Source organism: Nerophis ophidion, linkage group LG27, assembly GCF_033978795.1.
Source record: "Nerophis ophidion isolate RoL-2023_Sa linkage group LG27, RoL_Noph_v1.0, whole genome shotgun sequence".
In the NCBI taxonomy this organism is placed as follows: Eukaryota; Metazoa; Chordata; class Actinopteri; order Syngnathiformes; family Syngnathidae; genus Nerophis; species Nerophis ophidion.
Window position 1 is genome coordinate 21,389,140 of NC_084637.1, and position 15,087 is coordinate 21,404,226.

Sequence of the window (15,087 nt, forward strand, 5' to 3'; positions counted from 1 at the left end):
TCTCCTTTTCGCACATTCAGCACTTTACTCCTTTTTGGCCTTTAGCTACGGGGGGGCAGGGGTGGGGTTGAAGTGCCAATCCCACAATCCCGCTAGTTTGTATGTGTGTGTGTGTGTGTGTGTGTGTGTGTGTGTGTGTGTGTGTGCGTGCGTGCGTGTGTGTGTGTGTGTGTGTGTTCTGGCAATGCTTACTTAATGGGTACATCACTCTGTTTACACAGTCACGTTTAAGGGACCTCTGACAGTATGGGTCACAAAAACAGGTTCTCTACAGGGAAACCTTTTTAAATGATAGTCAGATCCAATCTGAAGATGCCTAAATGCTTTTTAAGCTTTGGCCCATAAAACATGTTTACTGGTCAATTTGAGTGTGAGACATTTGCACAGGTCCTGCAGTCCTGGGTTCAAATCCAGGCTCGGGATCTTTCTGTGTGGAGTTTGCATGTTCTCCCCGTGAATGCGTGGGTTCCCTCCGGGTACTCCGGCTTCCTCCCACTTCCAAAGACATGCACCTGGGGATAGGTTGATTGGCAACACTAAATTGGCCCTAGTGTGTGAATGTGAGTGTGAATGTTGTCTGTCTATCTGTGTTGGCCCTGCGATGAGGTGGCGACTTGTCCAGGGTGTACCCCGCCTTCCGCCCGATTGTAGCTGAGATAGGCGCCAGCGCCCCCCGCGACCCCGAAAGGGAATAAGCGGTAGAAAATGGATGGATGGACATTTGCACAGCAGCCCCTCATCGGGCTACAACTGGTACTGCACTCGCTCTTTTAAAGGCCTACTGAAACCCACTACTACCGACCACGCAGTCTGATAGTTTATATATCAATGATGAAATATTAACATTGCAACACATGCCAATACGGCCTTTTTAGTTGACTAAATTGCAATTTTAAATTTCCCGGGATTTTCTTGTTGAAAACGTCTCTGAATGATGACGTGTACGCGTGACGTCACGGACTGTTTGGAAATATTAGCGCTGCGCACACACACAGCTAAAAGTCGTCTGCTTTAACCGCATGATTACACAGTATTTTGGACATCTGTGTTGCTGAATCTTTTGCAATTTGTTCAATTAATAATGGAGAAGTCAAAGTAGAAAGATGGAGTTGGGAAACTTTAGCCTTTAGCCACACAAACACACGGTGATTCCTTGTTTAAAATTCCCGGAGGTGAAGCTTTACTATGGATCAGAGCGGTCAAACGAAAATGGATCCCGACCGAATGTCAACCAGCAGTTTTCGGTGAGAAAATTGTGGTAAACAGTTGCCACTTTTCGGAGATCAGCTGAGCTTGTGCCACCCTACAGCTGCCGTCGACTTCCATCAGACACTGGCCTCAAGACACCCTTGGACAAACCCCTCCGACTATCAGGTACTATTAAACTCATTAAAACACTAGCAACACAATAGAAAGATAAGGGATTTCCCAGAATTATCCTAGTAAATAAAAACATCTAAAAACATCTGAATCCGTCCCAATGCAATCTCGTAATTTTTTGTTTGTTTTTTGTAGTCCGTCGCTATCAATATCCTCAAACACGAATCTTTCATCCTCGCACAAATTAATGGGGAAATTGTAGTTTTCTCGGTCCGAATAGCTCTTTTTGTTGGAGGCTCCCATTAAAAACAATGTGAGGATGTGAGGACCCCCCACACGTGTGACGTCATCGTCTGCGACTTCCGGTAGACGCAGGGCTTTTCTGTTAGCGACCAAAAGTTGCGAACTTTATCGTTGATGTTCTCTACTAAATCCTTTCAGCAAAAATATGGCAATGTCGCGAAATAATCAAGTATGACACATAGAATGGACCTGCTATCCCCGTTTGAATAAGAAAATCTCATTTCAGTAGGCCTTTAAATGGTCGTAGGTAGTCACGTACAAATTATGTAAAATGATTTAAATGTTTTCCCCATAAACCATATTAACTCTTTTTCCGCAGGGTCTTCAGTCAGATTGATCAGCACACTACTTCCATTCAGAGATTTAAGACGTGTATGAGCTAACTGGGCAGTGACCATTTTACCTCATTTTAATGCCCCCACAACCTGTAGAAAGGGTGGTCCCCACTAGTGATGATCAAAAACTTGGTCCCCATTCCAAATGATAACCAGTATGTGTGTGTGTGTGTGTGTGTGTGCGTGTGCGTGTGCGTGTGTGTGTGTGGGCGGGGGTTGGGCGACTTTATCAACGTCCGACTGCCCTTCAAGAACTACCTCCACCTTCCAGAAGCCCGAGTCAGCATCAGATCACCTTTTCGGAGCGTTCTAGGTCTAATAAAGCAAAAAGCTTGGAGTGGTCTTCTCCATCTTACTTTAATATCCAGCTGATCAATCACATGCACCAGCGTCACCATGGACTGCAGGGGACTGGACGCGCTCCAACCGCCAACCTTTCACAGCTGATTGGTTGATTTGCCACAAGGACACTTAGCCTTTCTTGCACCTCGGATTTGAAAAGCAGCTGCCGTCGTCCTCATCAATTTCCAAGGAGACCTTCATCAAAATGTGCTCATTTATTCGTTAATAAGCAATAAATCAACCGCAGGCCCAAAAATACACAGTACCAAAAATACACAGTATTTATGTTTGAGGAAAAAAATAACACAGTATTAAAACTGTTCCAATTAAAGTGCATTATTACAAACCCCGTTTCCATATGAGTTGGGAAATTGTGTTAGATGTAAAAATAAACGGAATACATTGATTTGCAAATCATTTTCAACCCATATTCAGTTGAATATGCTACAAACTAACAAAAATTGTTTTGCAAATAATCATTAACTTTAGAATTTGATGCCAGCAACACGTGACAAAGATGTTGGAAAAGGTGGCAATAAATACTGATAAAGTTGAGAAATGCTCACCAAACACTTATTTGGAACATCCCACAGGTGTGCAGGCTAATTGGGAACAGGTGGGTGCCATGATTGGGTATAAAAGCAGCTTCCATGAAATGCTAAGTAATTCACAAACAAGGATGGGGCGAGGGTCACCACTTTGTAAGCAAATTGTCGAACAGTTTCAGAATAACATTTCTCAACGAGCTGATGCAAAGAATTTAGGGATTTTACCATCTATGGTCCGTAAAATCATCAAAAGGCTCAGATAATCTGGTGAAATCACTGCACGTAAGCGATGATATTACGGACCGTTGATCCCTTAGGCGGTACTGCATCATAAACAGACATTAGTGTGTAAAGGATATCACCACATGTGCTCAGGAACACTTCATAAAACCACTGTCAGTAACTACAGTTGGTCGTTACATCTGTAAGTGCAAGTTAAAACTCTACTATGCAAACCCAAACCCTTTTATCAATAATACCAAAGAACGCCGCTGGCTTCGCTGGGCCCAAGCTCATCTAAGATGGACTGATGCAAAGTGGAAATGTGTTCAGTAGACTGACGAGTCCGCATTTCAAAATATATTTGGAAGCTGTGGACGTGGTATCCTCCGGAACAAAGAGGAAAATAACCATCCGGATTGTTATAGGTGCGAAGATCAAAAGCCAGCATCTGTGATGGTATGGGGGTGTATTAGTGCCCAAGGCATGGGTAACTTACACATCTCTGAAGGCCCCATTAATGCCGAATGGTCCATACAGGTTTTGGAGCAACATATGTTGTCATCCAAGCAACGTTATCATGGACGCCCCTGCTTATTTCAGCAAGACAATGCCAAGCCATGTGTTACAACAGCGTGGTTTCGTAGTAAAACAGTGCGGGTACTTTCCTGGCCCGCCTGCAGTCCAGACTTGTCTTCCATCGAAAATGTGTCGCGCATTATAAAGCGTAAAATACGACAGCGGAGACTGTTGAACGACTGAAGCTCTTCATAAAACAAAAATGGGAAAGAATTCCACTTTCAAAGCTTCAACAATGAGTTTCCTCAGTTCCCAAATGTTTATTGAGTGTTGTTAAAAGAAAAGGTGATGTAATACAGTGGTGAACATGCCCTTTCCCAACTACTTTGGCACATGTTGCAGCCATAAAATTCCAAGTTAATTATTATTTGCAAAAAAAAAATAAAGTTTATGAGTTTGAACATCAAATATCTTGTCTTTGTAGTGCATTCAACTGAATATGGGTTGAAAATTATTTGCAAATCATTGTATTCTGTTTATATTTACATCTAACACAATTTCCCAACTCATATGGAAACGCGGTTTGTAAAACGTGTAATGCGAATTGTCTGAAAAGTAGAAAAAACTATAAAATAATCTACAAGGGTGACCTTTATGGAAACAAAATAGGCTTCCCAAAACAGCTTAAAAATATATTTGATGCTTATTGTCTGAGTCTTGGTAAAATTAAAAAAATGAATTTAAGGGATTCAATCTATAGCAGAAAAAAATATGTTCAACATCATGTAATAAGAGTTGTCTGAAATTTGGTTAAAAATATATAAAAAGAACTTTAGGGATTAGCTCTGTGGCAGAAAAAAAAAAGGTTTGGTGCTGTTTAAAACTTGATACAAAATATGAAAGGGAGTTCTGGGATTACATCTATAACAGAAAAAAAATTGGCTCCGCAACACATCTTGAAAAAAAAGTGTCAAGGCCATTGTCTTAAATTTAGTGAAAAATATAAATGGAACTTCAAGGATAACCGTTATGGAAAAAAAAAAACAGGCTTCGCTACATAGCTGTAAAAAAATGTTTTTTCAAATTTTCTGAAATTTGGTAGAAATTATAAAGGAGAGTTTAGGGATTAAATATATAACATTTTTAAAAAAGGCTTCACGACACATCTTGAAAAATATGTAAGGCTGATTTCTGAATATCTGTAAAAAAAAAGAAAATAAATTCTAATTGTCTGAAATTTGGTTTTAAAAAAATATAGAGGGAAATTCAGGAATGACCTTATATGCAGAAAAAATAGGCTTTTCTACACATCTTTTAAAAAATATGTATTGTTAATTGTCTAAAACTTTGTAAAAATTATAAAATGAACTACAAGGATGACCTCTATGGCAAAAAAAAAGAAAAAACAGGCTTCACTACACATCTTAAAAAAAAAAGATGAAATGCCAATTGTCTGAAACTTGGTGAAAAAATATATAAGAGGAGCTTCAGGGATGACCTCATTTGCAGAAAAAAAAAAGGCTTTACTACACATCTTTAAAAAATATTTAATGCTAATGGTCTGAAAATTGGAACTTCAGGGATAACCTCTACTGCAGAAAAAAACAGGCTTCGCTACTGACATGAAATTTGGTAAAAATTATCAAAAAAAAAAAACAGGCTTTGCTACACATATTAAAAATGTTTGAATGCTGATTATTCGCAACATGTGTGTAATATAATTTTAACGCATGTCCACACGTGTTACTCTTAGCACCAATTTGGTCCCGTTTGAACCACATGTTTTCTACAGTCTAATCAGGACTTACCGTAATGAGGCTTTGCTACACGTCTTAAAAATGTTTAAATGCTAATTGTCTGCAACATGTATGAAATATAATTTTAACGCATGTCCACACGTGTTACTATTAGCACCAATTTGGTCCCGTTTGAACCACAAGTTTTTTACGCTCTAATCATGACTTATCGTAATAAGGCTTTGCTACACATCTTAAAAATGTTGAAATGCTTATTGTCTGCAACATGTTTGAAACATAATTTTAACTTATGTCGAACAGTGTTACATTCAGCATCAATTTAGTCCCATTTGATCCACATTTTTTCTACACTCTAATCATGATTTATCGTAATAAGGCTTTGCTACACATCTTAAAAATGTTGAAATGCTAATTGTCTGCAACATGTATGAAATATAATTTTAACCCATGTCGACACTTGTCACCATTAACACCAATTTGGTCCCATTTGAACCACATGTTTTCTGCACTCTAATCATGACTTATCGTAATAAGGCTTCACTGCACATCTTAAAGGGGAACATTATCACCAGACCAATGTAAGCGTCAATATATACCTTGATGTTGCAGAAAAAAGACCATATGTTTTTTTTAACCGATTTTCGAACTCTAAAAGGGTGAATTTGGCGATTTAAACGCCTTTCAATTGTTCGCTGTCGGAGCGATGACCTTTCACCCGTGACGTTATAAAGGGAAGCAATCCACCATTTTCTCAAACACATTACACACACCAAGTCAAATCAGATCTGTTATTTTCCGTTTTTCCGACTGTTTTCCTTACCTTGGAGACATCATGCCTCGTCGGTGTGTTGTCGGAGGGTGTAACAACACGATCAGGGATGGATTCAAGTTGACTTACGTGGAGTGTGCATTGATTAGCACGGCATGCTAATCGATGCTAACATGCTGTATGTACATATTGCATCGTTATGCCTAATTTTTAGCTATATTTGCATCCAGCCTTTCCTTCCACCCACATTTAATGCCAAACAAACACATACCAATCGACGGATTCAAGTACACCAGTGGTCAAAAGATGCGAAAGTCCCTCGTTTGTTCTGCACATTTTACCGACGACAGCTATGCTATGACAGATGGCACAGAGATGTGTGGATATCCTGCGACATTCAAAGCAGGTGCATTTCCAACGATAAAGTCAACGAAATCACAAAGGTGAGTTTTGTTGATGTTATTGACTTATGTGCTAATCAGACATATTTGGTCACGGCATGACTGCCAGCTAATCGATGCTAACATGCTATTTAGGATAGCTGTATGTAAATTTGTAGCTATATTTACATCCAGCCTTTCCCTCCACCCACATTTAATGCCAAACAAACACTTAACAATCGACGGATTTAAGTTGCTCCAGTGGTCAAAATATGCAGTTGTTGTTTAAAATAGCTATTCGCTCAAGAGCTTCAGTTTCTTCTTCAATTTCGTTTTCGCTATCTGCCTCCATACTCCAACCATTTGTTTCAATACATGCATAATCTGTTGAATCGCTTAAACCGCTGAAATCCGAGTCTGAATCCGAGCTAATGTCGCTATATCTTGCTGTTCTATCCGCCATGTTTGTTTGTATTGGCGTCACTATGTGACGTCACAGGAAAATGGACGGGTGGATTTACAGATAGCGAAAATCAGCCTTTTTTGGTAATGGGTAAAATTTTAAAAAAAACTTTGAAAAATAAAATAAGCCAATGGGAACTGATTTTTATTGGTTTTAACTCTTATGAAATTGTGATAATGTTCCCCTTTAAAAAAAAGAGCTCATTGTATAAAAACTCAGTGGAAACGATTCAAGAAATAACTTTTCTGATTGCCCGTATTAAAATGTTTTATAATGCGGACCAACGTTAGCCTGAAGACCAATTTGGTTTGACTTGAATCCCACTTTTTTTTTCATACCATAACAGAAAATTTGTATTCTAGGCTTCGCTGCACGTTTTAAAATGCAGGGTTGAACTCTGCCAACTATCAGTCCACTCCCGACAGGAAGCTGTCAACCTGGTCATTTAGCAAAATATGCTAACCTAGCGTGTGCGGCGTAGCTGTCACAAAGTAATGTTAGCGCTTTAGCGCGCGTGGTTATGCTAACCATTGCTAACACACTTTTATGGCGTTTTTTTGGAGTCCGATATGAGCTCATACCGTAGTTTTATTGGAAATTACAAGCTGTTTGCAGTAAAATGATGGCGTACACGTGGCTGTAAATCACAGCCTCGCTGACGGCAACACTTTCAATAAGCGTGGGGGGTGGAGGGGGGTTGCATTTCAATGACTTTTATGATGTAGCGATTTAGTCGATAACGCTGACTGCCTTTTGACAAATGGACCTCACAGTGAGCGCGCTAAGAGGACAAATATCAACATCTTTGGAAACTGGTGGAGGTTGCTGCCTTCTTCTGTCCTAACTGCTCAGGACAACATGAAGGACTGTGACAGAGTCTTGTTTAAAAAAATCGCCGGATGCGTCTGTCTATAAAGACTGGGTCGGGTCAAAAGACATTGGCATTAACTGTGGCTGTAGGCAACCTCCTGATGTAGTGGTAAGCAAAATAATTTTAAAAAAGTTGTGTGTGTGTATATATATATATATATATATATACATACACACACAACTTTATTATGTAAAATTATGTATGTATATCTCGAGATGCTACCTCAGTAGAAGCATTTAAGTCTCACCTTAAAACTCATTTGTATACTCTAGCCTTTAAATAGACTCCCTTTTTAGACCAGCTGATCTGCCGTTTCTTTTCTTTTTCTCCCCTGTCCCACTCTTTCCTGTGAAGGGGGTCCGGTCCGGTGACCATGGATGAAGTACTGGCTGTCTAGAGTCGGGACCTAGGATGGCCTGCTCGCCTGTGTATCGGCTGGGGACATCTCTGCGCTGCTGATCTGCCTCCGTTTGGGATGGTTTCCTGTTGGCTCCACTATGGACGGGACTCTCGCTACTGTGTTGGATCCACTTTGGACTGGACTGTCACGGTTAAGTTGGATCCACTATGAATTGAACTTTCACGGTATCATGTTAGACCCGCTCGACATCCATTGGGGGCGGTTTAGCTCGGTTGGTAGAGTGGCTGTGCCAGCAACTTGAGGGTTGCAGGTTCGATTCCCGCTTCTGCCATCCTAGTCACTGCCGTTGTGTCCTTGGGCAAGACACTTTACCCACCTGCTCCCAGTGCCACCCACACTGGTTTGAATGTAACTTAGATATTGGGTTTCACTATGTAAAGCGCTTTGAGTCACTAGAGAAAAAGCGCTATATAAATATAATTCACTTCACTTCACTTCACATTGCTTTCGGTCCCCTAGAGAGGGAAGAGGGTTGCCCACATATGCGGTCCTCACCAAGGTTTCTCATAGTCATCATTGTCACCGACGTCCCACTGGGTGTGAGTTTTCCTTGCCCTTATGTGGGCTTTACCGAAGATGTCGCTGTGGTTTGTGCAGCTCTTTGAGACACTAATGATTTAGGGCTATATAAATAATCATTGATTGATATATATATATACATATATATATATATATATATATATATATATATATATATATATATATATATATATATATATATATATATATATATATATATATATATATATATATATATATATATATATATACATATATATACATATATATATATATATAGGTCCACAACCAGCTCCTTGTTTTTCATCACATTGAGCTGTAGGTGGTTCTTTCCACACCATGTGACAAAGTCCTCCACCAGTGCCCTGTATTCCTCATTTTTACCATCCTCAATACACCCCACAATCGCAGAGTCATCAGAAAACTTCTGAAGGTGGCAGGACTCTGACTGATAGTGGAAATCGGTGGTGTAGATGGTTAAGAGGAAGGGGGAGAGGACCTTTCCCTGCGGGACCCCGGTGTTGCTGACCAGCCTGGATCCAGTCGGACGTACTGTGTTCTGTCAGTCAGGTAATCTACAACCTAGGACACCAAGGGGGCTTCCACTTGCATCATCTCCAACTTCACACCCAGTAGCCAAGGCCGTATGGTATCGAAAGCACTGGAGAAGTCAAAAACATGACCCTCACACTGCTCGCAGGCTTGTCTAGGTGGGTGTGTGCTCGGTTCAGCAGGTAGATGACTGCGTCCTCCACTCCCAGTCGGGGCTGGTAGGCGAACTGGAGTGGGTCCAGGTGGGGCTTGACTGTAGGTCGGAGTTGTTCCAGGACCAACCTCTCCATGGTCTTCATGATATGGGAGGTTAGAGCCGCCGGCCTGTAGTCCTTCGACGTGCTGGGTCGCGTGCATTTGGGGATGGGGACCACGCATGAGGTTTTCCACAGTGTGGGGACTTTCTGCAGCCTATGGCTCATGTTGAAGATGCGCTGGAGCACACAGCTGTGGGGAGCAGGCTTTGAGCACCCTGGGGTTCACACCGTCAGGACCCGCGGTCTTGCCTGTGTGTAACCTTTTTAACTGTGCATTCACCTGTTCTGTAGACAGACTCACTGGGGTGGTCTCAGGTGGTTGGGGGAGGGGGGTCATCATTCTGAGGGTGAGGTGTTAAGTGGGGGGAGGTAGTCATTGGAGTTGGGGGGCTGTGAGGAGGGGAGACAGGGGGTGGAGTGGTTCGCCGAAGTTGTCAGGTGGACGGCTGGCATGTTTTGCGGGGGGGCAGGAGCTTGTCGGAGCCACTGTGTCAAACCTGTTAAAGAACTGGATTAGCTCATTGGCCCTCTCTTTGTCTCCGTCCAACCCCCACCCCCCGACGGTTTGAGGCCGAAGATGGTCTGGATACCACTCCAAACCAACTTTATGTTGTTGTCCTTCAGTTTCCCTTCCAGCTCCCTCCTGTAGTTCTCCTTGGCCACCCTGAATTTGGTCTTCAGTAGCACCTGAACTGTTTTCACCTCCTCCCTGTTACCAGAATTGAATGCTCTCTTCTTCTCATGGCTTTGATGTCTTTGGTCACCCACGGCTTGTTGTTTGGGTAGCAGGTGACCGTCCTTGATGGGACATTTGAGTGAACACAGAAGTTGATATAGTCTGTGATGCACTCTGTGAGCCCGTCAATGTCCTCTCCATGAGGCTCCATGAGCACCTGCCAGTCAGTTACCTCAAAACAGCCCTGTAGTGTCTCTTGGACCCCCTTCTGACCACCTTCTCACTGTTTTTTGGGTACAGGCTGTCTTTTGACCAAAGGCACATAACAGGTGTTGAGGTAAACAAGGTTGTGGTCTGACCGGCCCAGCTCTGGTAGTGCTATGGAACTATATGCATCCTTGATGTTTGCGTACAGCAGGTCAGGATAGTATAGTCTCTGGTGTGGCAGCTGACATACTGAGTGAAGTTGGGTAGTGATTTGTCCATAGTAACATGGTTAAAATCTCCCGAGATGAGGATGAGAGCTTCCGGGTGCTTTGTTTGTAGTCTGGCTATCGAGCTGTGGATAACATGCGGAAACTCCCTGGGCAAATAATATGGTCTGAGTATTACAGCTAACATCAATCAATCAATCAATCAATCAATGTTTATTAGATAGTACTTTATTTATTCCGTCAGGAAAATTAAAATTTTCAGCACAATCCCATTCAAGATCAGACAAATATTACAGGGAGACAGAACAGGATCGCTGACGGGTCTGCCGGCTTCCAGCGCCCCTTACAAAAAAGATGACATACAGGTAAACAGGGGGGGGGGGTGGAAGAATAGAAGATTAAAATAAAATTTAAAAAAAAATCGGTCTTAGCCTGGGCCCTGGAGTGGGGGTGCAGACTGAGGCCAAGGGAACAAAACAACAACTCATAGCCATAGTACACACCCCTCTTACATGTGTGTAAGAGGGAAACATGAAACATCAAAGAACACAGAGGACATTAAAGACATTAAAGCAGAAGATACAACCAGACACTTCTACATACAGCTATGAATAAAAAGTAAAAGAAACATATGCACTGTGGTGGCCTCTGCGGTGTTCCACGCCATCGTCCGCTGGGGTGGAGGGAGCATTGCCAGACACAGGAGCAGACCCAAAAAAGCAACCAAGACAGCAGACTCCACTTATTTATATAGCCCCAAATCACAAATGTCTCAAAGGACTGCACAAATCATTACGACTACAACATCCTCGGAAGAACCCACAAAAGGGCAAGGAAAACTCACACCCAGTGGGCAGGGAGAATTCATATCCAGTGGGACGCCAGTGACAATGCTGACTATGAGAAACCTTGGAGAGGACCTCAGATGTGGGCAACCCCCCCCCCCCCCTCTAGGGGACCGAAAGCAATGGATGTCGAGCGGGTCTAACATGATACTGTAAAAGTTCAATCCATAGTGGCTCCAACACAGCCGCGAGAGTTCAGTTCAAGCGGATCCAAGACAGCAGCGAGAGTCCCGTCCACAGGAAACCATCTCAAGCGGAGGCGGATCAGCAGCGTAGAGATGTCCCCAACCGATACACAGGCGAGCGGTCCATCCTGGGTCCCGACGAGCGGCCCATCCTGGGTCTCGACTCTGGACAGCCAGTACTTCTTCCATGGTTATCGGACCGGACCCCCTCCACAAGGGAGGGGGGGACATAGGAGAAAAAAGAAAAGAAGCGGCAGATCAACTGGTCTAAAAAGGAGGTCTATTTAAAGGCTAGAGTATACAGATGAGTTTTAAGGTGAGACTTAAATGCTTCTACTGAGGTAGCATCTCAAACTGTTACCGGGAGGGCATTCCAGAGTGCTGGAGACCGAACGGAAAATGCTCTATAGCCCGCAGACTTTTTTTGGGCTCTAGGAATCACTAATAAGCCGGAGTCCTTTGAACGCAGATTTCTTGCCGGGACATATGGTACAATACATTCGGCAAGATAGGCTGGAGCTAGACCGTGTAGTATTTCATACGGAAGTAGTAAAACCTTAAAATCACATCTTAAGTGCAAAGGAAGCCAGTGCAGGTGAGCCAGTACAGGCGTAATATGATCAAACTTTCTTGTTCTTGTCAAAAGTCTAGCAGCCAACTGTAATCTTTTAATGCTAGACATGGGGAGACCCAAAATAATACGTTACAGTAATCGAGACGAGACGTAACAAACGCATGGATAATGATCTCGGCGTCTTTAGCGGACAAAATGGAGCGAATTTTAGCGATATTACGGAGATGAAAGAAGGCCGTTTTAGTAACGCTTTTAATGTGTGACTCAAAGGAGAGAGTTGGGTCGAAGATAATACCCAGATTTTTTACCGAGTCACCTTGTTTTATTATTTGGTTGTCAAATGTTAAAGTTGTATTATTAAATAGAGGTCGGTGTCTAGCAGGACCGATAATCAGCATTTCCGTTTTTTTGGCGTTAAGTTGCAAAAAATTAGCGGACATCCATTGTTTGATTTCATTAAGACACGCTTCCAACTGACTACAGTCCGGCGTGTTGGTCAGCTTTAGGGGCATGTAGAGTTGGGTGTCATCAGCATAGCAGTGAAAGCTAATACCGTATTTGCGTATGACGTCACCCAGCGGCAGCATGTAGATGCTGAAGAGTACAGGGCCAAGGACCGAAACCTGGGGAACTCCAAACGTTACCTTAACATAGTCCGAGATCATACTGTTATGGGAGACGCACTGCACCCTGTCAGTAAGATAAGAGTTAAACCAAGACAGGGCTAAGTCTGACATACCAATTTGTGTTTTGATACGCTCTAATAAAATATTATGATCGACAGTATCGAAAGCAGCGCTAAGATCGAGGAGCAGCAACATAGATGACGCATCAGAATCCATCGTTAGCAATAGATCATTAGTCGATTTTGCGAGGGCTGTCTCAGTAGAGTGATTTGCCCTGAAACCGGATTGAAAGGTTTCACATAGATTGTTAAACGCTAAGTGTTCATTTAGCTGCTCTGCAACAATTTTTTCAAGGATTTTCGAAATAAAGGGAAGGTGAGACACCGGTCGGTAGTTTACCATGAGGTCAGGATCGAGGTTAGGTCTTTTAAGGAGAGGATGAATAACCGCTTTTTTGAATGCTAGGAGAACAGTGCCCGAGGAAAGTGATAGGTTTATAATATTTAGCACTGATGGACCTAATAATACAAAAAGCTCCTTGATAAGTTTCCCAGGAAGTGGGTCAAGTAAACATGTTTGTTTTATTCCATTTACACGTTGTAACAATTCTTCTAATGTTATTTCATCAAAACGAGAGAAACTATTTTGGATATTTGCAGTATCCGCCGTATATACAGTCGTATCTGTGTTACTATAACCCAGTTGTAGCTGGGACGCATTGTCTTTAATCTCCTTTCTAATAAGTTCAATTTTCTTATTAAAGAACTTCATAAAGTCATCTGCCGAATGGGTGGAGCTACTGGAAGGAGTCCCTTGTTGGGTTAGCGATGCTACTGTACTAAACAAAAATTTTGGATCGTTTTTATTAATGCGGATGAGATTTGAGTAATATTTAGCTTTAGCTAAGGTAAGCATGCATTTATAAGTTATTAAACTATCACTCCATGCTTGATGGTGCACCTTGAGTTTAGTCGTGCGCCATTTGCGTTCCAGCTTTCTACATAATAACTTCTGAGCTCTAGTTTCTTCAGTAAACCATGGCGTACGCCTTTTTGGAGCCTTTTAAACTTCAGCGGTGCTATACTATCAATGGTTTCGCGCAGGGTGTAGTTAAAGTTTTTAGTGAGGTTATCAATAGAGCCCACATACTTTGGGAACGGTGCCATTACCGAGGGCAGTAGGTCAGCAAGAGTCGTCGTTGTGGCAGCATTAATGTTGCGGCTGCTATATCAGTTATTATCATTATTAGCTTGCCGAACATGAGTCTGAACTTTGAATTTTATAAGGTAATTATCGGACATTACTTTAGTATACGGGAGTATCATAACTTTGGAAACGGTGATACCTCTGACAAGCACTAGGTCTATCGTATTACCGCTGCGATGCGTCGTTTCATTTATTATTTGTGTAAGACCACAGCTATCAATTATAGTCTGGAGCGCCACGCACGGTGGGTCCAATGGGGTATTCATATGGATAATAAAGTCCCCCATTATAATTATATTATCGGCGTGCGTCACTAGATCAGCAACAAACTCTGAGAATTCACTAATAAAGTCCGAATAGGGCCTTGGGGGGCGGTAGATAACGGCCAGGCACAGAGGCAGCGGTGTGGCAGACTTCATAGAAAGCACCTCAAACGATTTATATTTATTATTTAAGTTAGGACTAAAGTTAAAGTTTTCGTTGTATATTAGTGTGACCCCCCCTCCCCTTTTAAGGGGACGGGCAATATGCGCATTCGTATAGTTAGGAGGGGATGCCTCATTTATCGCAAAAAACTCGTCTGGTTTAAGCCAGGTTTTGCTAAGACCGATGACGTTAAGGTTGTTGTCTCTAATGACCTCATTAACTAATAACGTTTTGGGAGACAAAGATCTGATGTTTAGAAAGCCCATATTATAGGTAGTGGGCTGTTTTAAGGAGTTGTTGATAAAATTATCCGTAGTAGCATTAATAATGTTGCGTTTATTATGCGCAGTGTACTTAAAATAATTACGACCATACCTAGGAATTGATATGACGGGAATTTTCAGATTGTCTACTTGGTGCTGCGATAAACCGAACGCATCATAATTTGCCACCTCAGTAGAACGCATGTCTAACTCTGACGTATTCATAGTCATAGCAGAAAAAACATTTTGTGAGTTGTGTATTATTCTACGAAAATTG